Genomic DNA, 9,961 nt, shown 5'->3' on the forward strand with positions numbered 1-9,961 from the left:
AATTCGGCATCGCTGAAAGAGATGAACTTCGGTGTGCTTTCAGATTCGGAGGCACCAATTCCCTTCTTCACCCAGTCGTCGTAAGGGAGCGGCAAAGGGACACGCTTGACATGTGATGCGTGTACCCAGTGCTTGCGGCCAGCTACACGAACTGCTGTCCTCGTTGCCAGTAAGATTTGAAAAGGCCCCACAAATCTCGGCTGAAGGTTCTTTGTCCTCGCGAAGTTCTTGATGACAACCAGATCTCCTGGTTTCAGCTGATGCCCTGGACTCTCCGGAGGTTTTGGCAAAGCATCGAAAACCTGTTGATGAATAAGACTCAATTTAGCAGTCAAGTCGTAAAGGTAGTCTATCAACATAGGATATTCTATGGAGCAAAATTCTTTAGGCCTTGGTACACCCCAGATATTTGCCGGGCGACCAAAGACTATCTCGTAAGGGCTAAGCCCTATTCTAGAATGTACTGTTGCTCTCGTTGATAACAAGGCCAAAGGAAGTGCGTCTGGCCAGGCTAAACCTGTAGATGCTTGTATTTTGGCTATTTTCAGCTTGAGGGTGCCATTGTAACCCTCGACTAAACCAGCAGACTGGGGATGGTTTGCACTGTGAAATTTCTGTTTCAATCCTAGGCCGGCACACACACTCTGCATAACTTTCCCTATAAACTCACTTCCGTTATCTGACCATACAATCCGTGGCATTCCATATCTAGGGAAAAATTCTTTGAGAAGAATTTTGGCAGTTGATAGGGCAGTATTGTTCTTTAATGGATATGCTTCTATCCACCTGGAAAAAGCACAGACTACCACCAGGACATACTTCAAATTATTGCAGCGCTCCATGTGAATGAAGTCTAACTGAATCACTTCAAAGGGGCAGGAAGGAGGAGCGAAATGACCAGCTGGAGTTGGAGTTCCCTTGCCAGGATTATGCATCAAACACACCATACAATTTTTCACCACTCTCTCTGCACACTTACTGATTCCCTCATTCTTCCAGACCGGAGCTAACATCTTACAGATCCCTTTAGAACTTATATGCGCTACTCCATGCGCCATCGTCACTACTGCAAGCACATACGCATCGGGCAACATCCAACGCTGCTGTTCTGTCAAATCAATCCAACATCCATTCGAGTCCAACTTGCCCGTACTTTCTCTCCATACACGTTTCTCTTCCTCAGTTGCTTCTTTCTGAATTTCTTTCACACTTTCCATAGTATCCTCACACATTCCAGACTCAGCAATCCATCTTGCAGACGTAGCAACATACATTCTGCTCATCGTGTCTCTAGCTGTCTGTTTAGCAATTTCGTCAGCAAAAGCATTCCCACGACCAACATCATCCGTGATTGCTTTATGAGCACTGCACTTTACAATCGCAACTTCAGTCGGCAAGGTTAGAGATTCCAACAAGTCATTAACTAGCTGACCATGTTGGATCTTAGTCCCATGGGACGTAATGAAACCTCTTTCTCTCCACAACCGGCCAAAACTATGGGCCACGCCAAATGCGTACTGACTATCTGTAAACACATTCACTCTCTTTCCCTCAGCTAAAACACACGCTCTCGTTAGAGCTATCAATTCTGCAGCTTGGGCAGAATTCTGACTCACTCTTGCAGTCTCCACAATCGTCTTCAAAGTCGTTACTGCGTAAGCAGCAGTCACATCACCATTCTCCAATTTAAAACATGACCCGTCCACATACAGCGTGCCATCCGGATCTGATAGCGGAGTATCTTTCAAATCAATACGCCCTTTTGTCTCTTCCTCCATTTTGAAACAGCAATCATGTGGCTCGGAATCACTCGACTCTTGATCAGTCGGCAACAATGTTGCTGGATTCAATACATTACATCTTTTGATTTGAATATGACTCGCTAGTAATGTCAACTCGTAACCAGATAATCTCGCACTAGTAAGGTGTTGTGTCTTCGTTCGGTTCATGAGTGTATCCACTGCATGAGGAACCATGACCACTAGCATGTTATTCATCACCAAACCAGCAGATTGTCGAATAGAAGCCGCAGCTGCCGCTGTAGCTCTTAAACAACTAGGCAACGCTCTGGCTACCGGATCTAATGTTGATGAAAAATACGCACAAGGGCGTTGTTTATCACCAAACTTCTGTGTCAGAACACTCAACGCGCAACCTTCTCTTTCGTGAACGTAGAGCGTGAATGGCTTACTGTAATCGGGTGTACCCAATACAGGAGCTGAACACAATGCTTTTCGTAATTCAGTAAAACTCTCTTGACATTCATCAGACCATGGCACCGGACTCGGAACATTTTTCCCAGTCAAAGCTACCAATGGTTTCGCTAAAAGAGAAACATTTGGGATCCACTGCCTACAGTAAGAGGTAATACCTAGAAAGGCACGTACTTCTCTCTGTGTGCGTGGAACACTCATCTGCGTAATTACTTTTATTCTTTCTGGGGTCAACTTCCTTCCCTCCTTTGACAAGAGATGACCTAGGTAGGTCACTTCTTGACAGCAGTATTGCATTTTGGAAGGAGACACCTTGTGATTCAAATTAGACAAATGATGCAATAAAGAAATTGTAGCTGCTTTGCAAGTTTCCTTGTCATCGGCAGCCACTAGAAGATCGTCTACGTACTGTACTAGAGCAGAACCTGGAGGAAGGACAAAGGAATCTAACTGGCTTTTTAATGCTTGACTGTAAATGGATGGACTCTCACAATAGCCTTGTGGAGCGCGTTTAAATCTGAAACTGCGACCTCCTAGACAGAAGCCGAAAATATCCCTGCTTTCTTCGGCTATCGGAATGCTGAAAAAGGCATTCTTTAAATCAATAACTGAGAACCATGTGGCTGTGGCAGGAATCAATGTCAACAAGGCAGTAATGTCTGGCACTACAGGAAACTGCGGGACTACAATCTTATTAACTTCTCTAAGGTCTATGACAAACCTATAAACTGGAGGCTTTGTAGGATCAGTTCGTTTCAAAATCGGTAATACAGGACTGTTACAGACATTTCCTCTAGTTTCTTCAACCACACCTTTCTTAATCAAATCTTGCACAATCAATAAAAGCGCACGCTCTCCTTCACTAGATATTTTATATTGGGGGATTCTTGGAAATTTTACATTTGTTTTCAAAGTTACCACATACGGTGGAATTTCTAGGAGACCTACATCATTAGGACCAGTCGCCCAAAGAGAATCAGGGAGTGAGCGTAGCTCTGGCGGGAGTGCGTCCATTGACAAGTACATCGGAGAGGTGATATTTTTACCCAACGTAAGCTGTACTCCTTCCGGAGAACAGTACAATGTCGCATATAGTCGTTTTAACAAATCTAAACCAAGCAGATTTTCATTACAACCTGTCGTCAAAATCACGGGTGCTTTCAATTGGCATGGTCCAACAGAAATAGACAAAGGACCAGATATCGGGTTGTAAACAGGGGCGCCTGAAAAACCTACGGAAACATTTGTTGAGCCGGACAAAGGTGCGCCAGGGAGTTTCGCATGAATGATAGAACTTTTTGCGGCACCAGTATCCAACAGAAACGGTTCGACTACACCTGATGTTGCTACTGCGACATAAGGCCCACTCTGATCCACTGGAACTGATACTACTCCCTCTCTCTGTCCATGGCTGTCCTAGTACCCATTTTGCTGAAAACCCTCATCTACTTCATTATAGTCCTCAACAAGATACTGTTGAGATCTATTCTGCTGAGTAGATTGTCCATTTCGTTGATCAAAGTGATTGGAGGGACGATCATTCGTTTGTGGGGGCATAGCACCTCGCCCTCGACCTCTAGAATTCTGCACAAAACCACCACGACCTCTTTGAGCTGCTGCTGCATTATTTTGCGCTAAGATCGGACATTCATTTTTATAATGACCCTCTTTCTTACAGTACGCACACTGATTCCACTGGTATTGAGGTTTTGATGAGCTATAATCTGTCCTTTGGTACGAACCTTGCTGCGTATTAGATTGATTCGTGCGAGGCGGATACGCCTGTTGCAAAAGAACTTTAGTTTTTAAATCTTTCGTTTTCTTTTCTGATTTTTCCTTTTCCTCTTTATCCCTATTTTCATAGTACTGTGCAGTCGCAAGTATTTGCGCTGTCGTAGATACAGCCCAAGCACTTTCTGAATCCTTTAATTTATTGCATAATTCGGGTAACAAATTATGCACAAATTTATCGACAAACAGTCTTTGCCCTCCTTCTGTACTCATGTCCTGACCACTATGATCTACAAAAGTCTCTTCAAACCTTGTGAAGAAGTCGGAGACACTTTCGTCTTTCTTCTGCCTGCATGCTGACAGCTTGTCCCAATTTACACGCAATGCTGGCATCAGAGTCTTCATTAGATCAATTATTCTACCTGGAAGGTTAGCAATTAGAGGTTCGGGTTTCGCACCACCTATTTGCCGACCATCTGCTGCAGTGATAGCTGCCCAATCACCACCTAAGGCAGCTTGATGATCCTCTCTACGAATTTTAGCCCACACTGGTTGCGGAACTACGTTACCAAACAACATATCGATGTCGGCTAAGTTCATTATACAAGCCTCAACTGTCTGTGTTAATTCCTTGTAATATCCGGCTGGATTTTTACGTGGATCTGGCAAGGCCTGCTTCACCGCTAACACTTCAGCTCGCTTCCATGGAATGTGTATCCACACTCGTTGGAACTGTGCTGGAGCAGCTGCAATTCCTGCATTATCATCACGTTGTATTGCTTCGCGCCAGATTGGAGGAACCTCCCTCATAGGATATTGGCGACTTAGCTTAATTTTACCTTTTTCTAAGTCTCTCGGTGAACGAAGAGATGGATCATTCCTAAAACTTAAAATAAGTTCCATCGCTTCCTTTATATTCTCACCCACTATCATTCCAGCAGCAAACTCTTTTTGAACCCTAATTAAATCTTCCAAATCTGATTCGACATCATCTTCTTCTATTTCCTCACGTAACAACGAGCACATCTCATCAAAAACGTACCGTTGCGTTGGTTCCTTCCATTGCATAAATGTGTCTAACACATCTCTCGTACTATATCTTCTACTCTTCGAAATCCATCTGAGAGCCGTGGAATCTAAAATTCCCCGTTCCTCAGTACTTGGAAGCTGACTCCGTCTCTGAACAGAGTCAGGAGTAGGAGTCTTAATTAAAGTTTTATATAAAGGAGACAGCATATTAGTAACAGAATCAGTGATTCTTCGACGAACAGAAAGTGGAGTTAGCACACTCGCAGATGTAGAGAACGCAGTAGAGGTAGGAATAGATAATGGATCAGTAGGAGTATCGAGAAAAATAGTTTGTGGAACAGTAGGTACAGAAGTAGGTATAGAGGCTGGCAGTGCAGGAAGACGAGGAGCTGTAGGAACATTCACATTCATCACAGGAGGTACAGGAACTTGATTCTGGGGGACAGGAGCAGGAACACCAGGTTGTCCAGCAACCGGCAATTGAACATTCGGGACAAGTGGAGCCGCAGCACCTTGTGCGTACGGTGGAGGTGACCTTAACAGATAAGATAGTAGAGGATCATTTTCGGAATCCTCCAGTATCTTAGCCATTTTCGATGGCAAGGCAGGATAACATTTGTCAATCGCTAAGTTATGCTCTCTAATTGCTACATCTATGGCTTTCTCACACTCATTAGCCTGCAACTGCTTAGCCGCTTGCTCTAGAGTTAACTCTTCTTGTTCTTTCTGTTCTTTCTTCAACCTTTTCATTTCTCTCTGTTTGGATTCTTTTCGCCAATAACGGAAAGAATCAAACATTGCCGGCCGGGCTTTCTTCTTGAACAATTTCGCTTCTAAGTTGTCGAGAATCTCTGGTTCAAAACTACCATGCAGTGGCCAACTAAGGACACCATCCTTCTTACAATAACGGACCCATACCTCATTATAAGATATAGGACCCACGCCATGCTTACAATATAAATCATATAGGGGAGTCCCAATCGGAGGAACCAGACATGAGTCCTCCAATCGTGAGTCACGGTTGCAACCAAAACAAGACAACATTTTCCGACTTACCATTTTTAGTCCGGAACACAAAACAAACAAAACACGGAACAAATATGTGCACTCGAACCAAGAACTTAGGCCTACCAAAACGAACTGATGTATCGATACCCAAACTAAACCAAATAGATTATCGTAACTAGAACAACCAGTGATAATCTTACAAAACCAAACCAAACCAAGAACCGATCAAGGATTTTAACAATCCTCACAAAAGTAACCAGCTAGCTATCACTAAATACTTAACTGAGTCACTGAAGACGTCACCAAGGAGAAACCCGTCACGTTTCGCTGTACTAAGGACTGCACCTCGGGTCCAAGACAGGGCGACGGTCAAGGCAACGGCCCACTGCAGCCGTCCTGAACGGGAAACCCTCGTGGAAGAGAACTTCGGGCCACTTTTGCGATATGCCGGGATCGATGAAGTGGGGCGCCTCCCTCAGGAATCTTCACACGAAGCTTCTCGAACTCTTCAGGCTTTTGGACCGGTACCGAATGACGTCGCCCCACGTGGGCGCCAATTGGAGTTCTGGACTTTTTGGTTCCGTCCAGAGGTGTCAGGGAACAACACCCAAAGACCCCGGAGTTCCACCTGCCTTGGTGCACAAATGAACAGAAACACGGGCTTCTCGATGGTGGCGTCAAAGACCAAAGGTTTATTACTGCAGGGACACAGAAGTCACAGAAACCACACATGGGCAGATTCTAGGAGCCTGTTCAATTTGTACAAAGCGGGTTGCTCCTTATATACTAGTTTTTGGCCTTCAGGCGAATTCTCCACATGTTGGTACATTCCCAAAACCTTTGTGTCGTAGACAATAAATATTTGGTGTGCACAGGAACTGTTGATAAAATCTGATACAAAACATCTACGAAGAGGGGTTCCCACTAGTTCATCACAATCCCTTGTCAATATTGCATTCAAGAGCCGGACCGCCTCATCGTAAAGTTCGTTACCTCCCCCTAATAAAGAGTCAGGAAGAAAGGAACGGAGCCAGGTGTGGAAGATAGGAAAGCGGGATAAGAGATGCTTGTGGGTTGTAAATGGGCAAGGCTACCGGCTTCGGCCGCCTAATCATGATCAGGACAATGGACACGAAGACCAGTTTGGCAGGACTGGCCTCGGGCAGAGGAGGTAGCCTTTGTCGAGTCATGCAGCTACAGCGTGATCTGGTTTAAGGTGCACGTGTCATGTAAGAGGTGAATCTCCGGCTAAGGCTACGTGTCCTTAATCGAAGTGGAGTGATCAGAGGTTATTGCGTATGTGAGGGCAAGAAAACACAAAATGGCGGTCATGATCTAAGATGGATGCCGTGGGTAGGTCAGAAATATGTCAATAAAAGGATTGCTCTTGCTTGTAGCGTAGCGAAAACACCAGGATATACTAAATGGATCATTTGCGGTTCGCTGATACTAATATTATGTATTTCCGACAAACTTGAAAACACGGGTTCAAATCGTCACGGAACCGTCACGGAACCTCAGAAGCTGTGCATGGACAGGGCAGCAGAGGAAAGAGATGTGCACAGACAGGGCAGCAGAGGCAGGAGCTGTGCATGGACAGGGCAGCAGAGGCAGAAGCTGTGCATGGACAGGGCAGCAGAGGCAGGAGCTGTGCAAGGACAGAGCAGCAGAGTCAGGAGCTGTGCATGGACAGGGCAGCAGAGGCAGAAGCTGTGTACGGACAGTGCAGAAGAGGCAGGAGCTGTGTATGGACAAGGCTGCAGAGGCAGGAGCTGTGCACGGACAGGGCAGCAGAGGCAGGAGCCGTGCACGGACAGGGCAGCAGAGGAAGGAGCTGTGCATGGACAGGGCAGCGGAGGCAGGAGTTATGCATGGACAGGGCGGCAGAGCTATGAGCTGTGCATGGACAGGCCATTAGAGGGAGGAGCTGTGCACAGACAGGGCAGCAGAGGCAGGAGCTGTGCATAGACAGGGCAGCAGAGCTAGGAGCTGTGCATGGACAGGGCAGCAGAGGGTGGAGCTGTGCATGGACAGGGCAGCAGAGACAAGAGCGGTGTATGGACAGGGCAGCAGAGACAAGAGCTGTGCATGGACAGGGCAGCAGAGATGAGAGCTGTGCACAGACAGGGCAGCAGAGGCAGGAGCTGTGCATGAACAGGGCAGCAGAGGCAGGAGCTGTGCATGGACAGGGCAGCAGAGGCAGGAGCTGTGCATGGACAGGGCAGCAAAGGCAGGAGCTGTGCATAGACAGGGCAGCAGAGGCAGGAGCTGTGCATGGACAGGGCAGCAGAAGCAGGAGCTGTGCACGGACAGGGCAGCAGAGGTAGGAGCTCTGCATGGACCTGGCAGCAGAGGCAGGAGCTGTGCATTCACAGGGCAGCAGAGACGAGAGCTGTGTATTGACAATGCCGCAGAGGTAGGAGCTGTGCACGGACAGGGCAGCAGAGGCAGGAGCTGTGCATGAACAGGGCAGCAGAGGCAGGAGCTGTGCATGGACAGGGCAGCAGAGGCAGGAGCTGGGCATAGACAGGGCAGCAGAGGCAGGAGCTGTGCATGGACAGGGCAGCAGAGGCAGGAGCTGTGCATAGAAAGGGCAGCAGAGGCAGGAGCTGTGCATGGACAGGGCAGCAGAGGCAGGAGCTGTGCATGGACAGGGCAGCAGAGACAGGAGCTGTGCATGGACAGGGCAGGAGAGGCAGGAGCAGTGCACGGATAAGGCTGCAGAGGCAGGAGCTGTGCATGGACAGGGCAGCAGAGGCAGAAGCTGTGAATGGACAGGGCTGCAGAGGGTGGAGCTGTGCATTGACAGGGCAGCAGAGGCAGCAGCTGTGCAGGGACAGGGCAGCAGAGGCAGGAGCTGTGTACGGACAGGGCAGCAGAGGCAGGAGCTGTGCATGGACAGGGCAGCAGAGGCAGAAGCTCTGCATTGACAGGGCAGCAGAGGCAAAAACTGTGCATGGACAGGGCAGCAGAGGCAGGAGCCGTGCATGGACAGGGCACTAGAGGCAGGAGCTGTGCAAGGACAGGGCAGAAGAGGCAGGAGCTGTGCATGGACAGGGCTGCAGAGGGAGGAGCTGTGCATTGACGGGGCAGCAGAGGCAGAAGCTGTGCATGGACAGGGCAGCAGAGGCAGGAGTTGTGCATGGACAGGGCGGGAGAGGCAGGAGCTGTGCATGGACAGGGCAGCAGAGGCAGAAGCTGTGCATGGACAGGGCAGCAGAGGCCGAAGCTCTGCATTGACAGGGCATGTTAGACGGGGACCGGGAGGGTCAGCCGAGGACAAGGGGAGAGGCCTCCGGTGAGGGCCGTCTCCAGCGATCGTACAGACAAGTAACTTCCCCCCCCACAGATGGACACCACACAAGGATAAGGTTAACGATCTTTATAGGCAATTCTTGAAGTACGGTGGTACGGTACAATGAGATCAGGACACGAGGATCCTCTCAATTCTAGTCTCTGACAGGGAAAAGGGGTAGCGGGACAGTCTTTGTTACCAATCTGGTACTGCGATGAGACGATGGTAGCTCACAATCCTCGAGCTCGGCGTTCGAGAAGGACGGGCCGCGGCAGCGCCAGCAGGTCCCGAGGTGGTCGTAGATAGGAACGGGCCGCGGCAGCGCCAGCAGGTCCCGACGAGGATGAAGGTTGCAGGAAGGCCGCGGCAGCGCCAGCAGGTCCAACGAGGATGAAGGTTGCAGAAGGCCGCGGCAGCGCCAGCAGGCAGGACGACAGTTCACAAGGCAGGGCTGCGACAGCGCCAGCAGTCCGTCAAGGATGAGTTCTTCACGGTGTCTCTCGACTCCAGGATACAACTGCCTTCCTGCTCTGGAGCTGCCCCAGTTATAGGTCTGGCGCCCTTTGATGTCCGGACCCTCGCACTTGGAGGTCGGGAGGTCCGGGATGAGGGAGTCCAGACACCCAGCAGGGGGATGGAGCCAGCGCCCGGGGAGGCTGGGGGCGATCGGCACCTGGCGGGGGAG

The sequence above is a fragment of the Lissotriton vulgaris genome, chromosome 5, assembly GCF_964263255.1.
Source record: "Lissotriton vulgaris chromosome 5, aLisVul1.2, whole genome shotgun sequence".
Taxonomy (NCBI): domain Eukaryota; kingdom Metazoa; phylum Chordata; class Amphibia; order Caudata; family Salamandridae; genus Lissotriton; species Lissotriton vulgaris.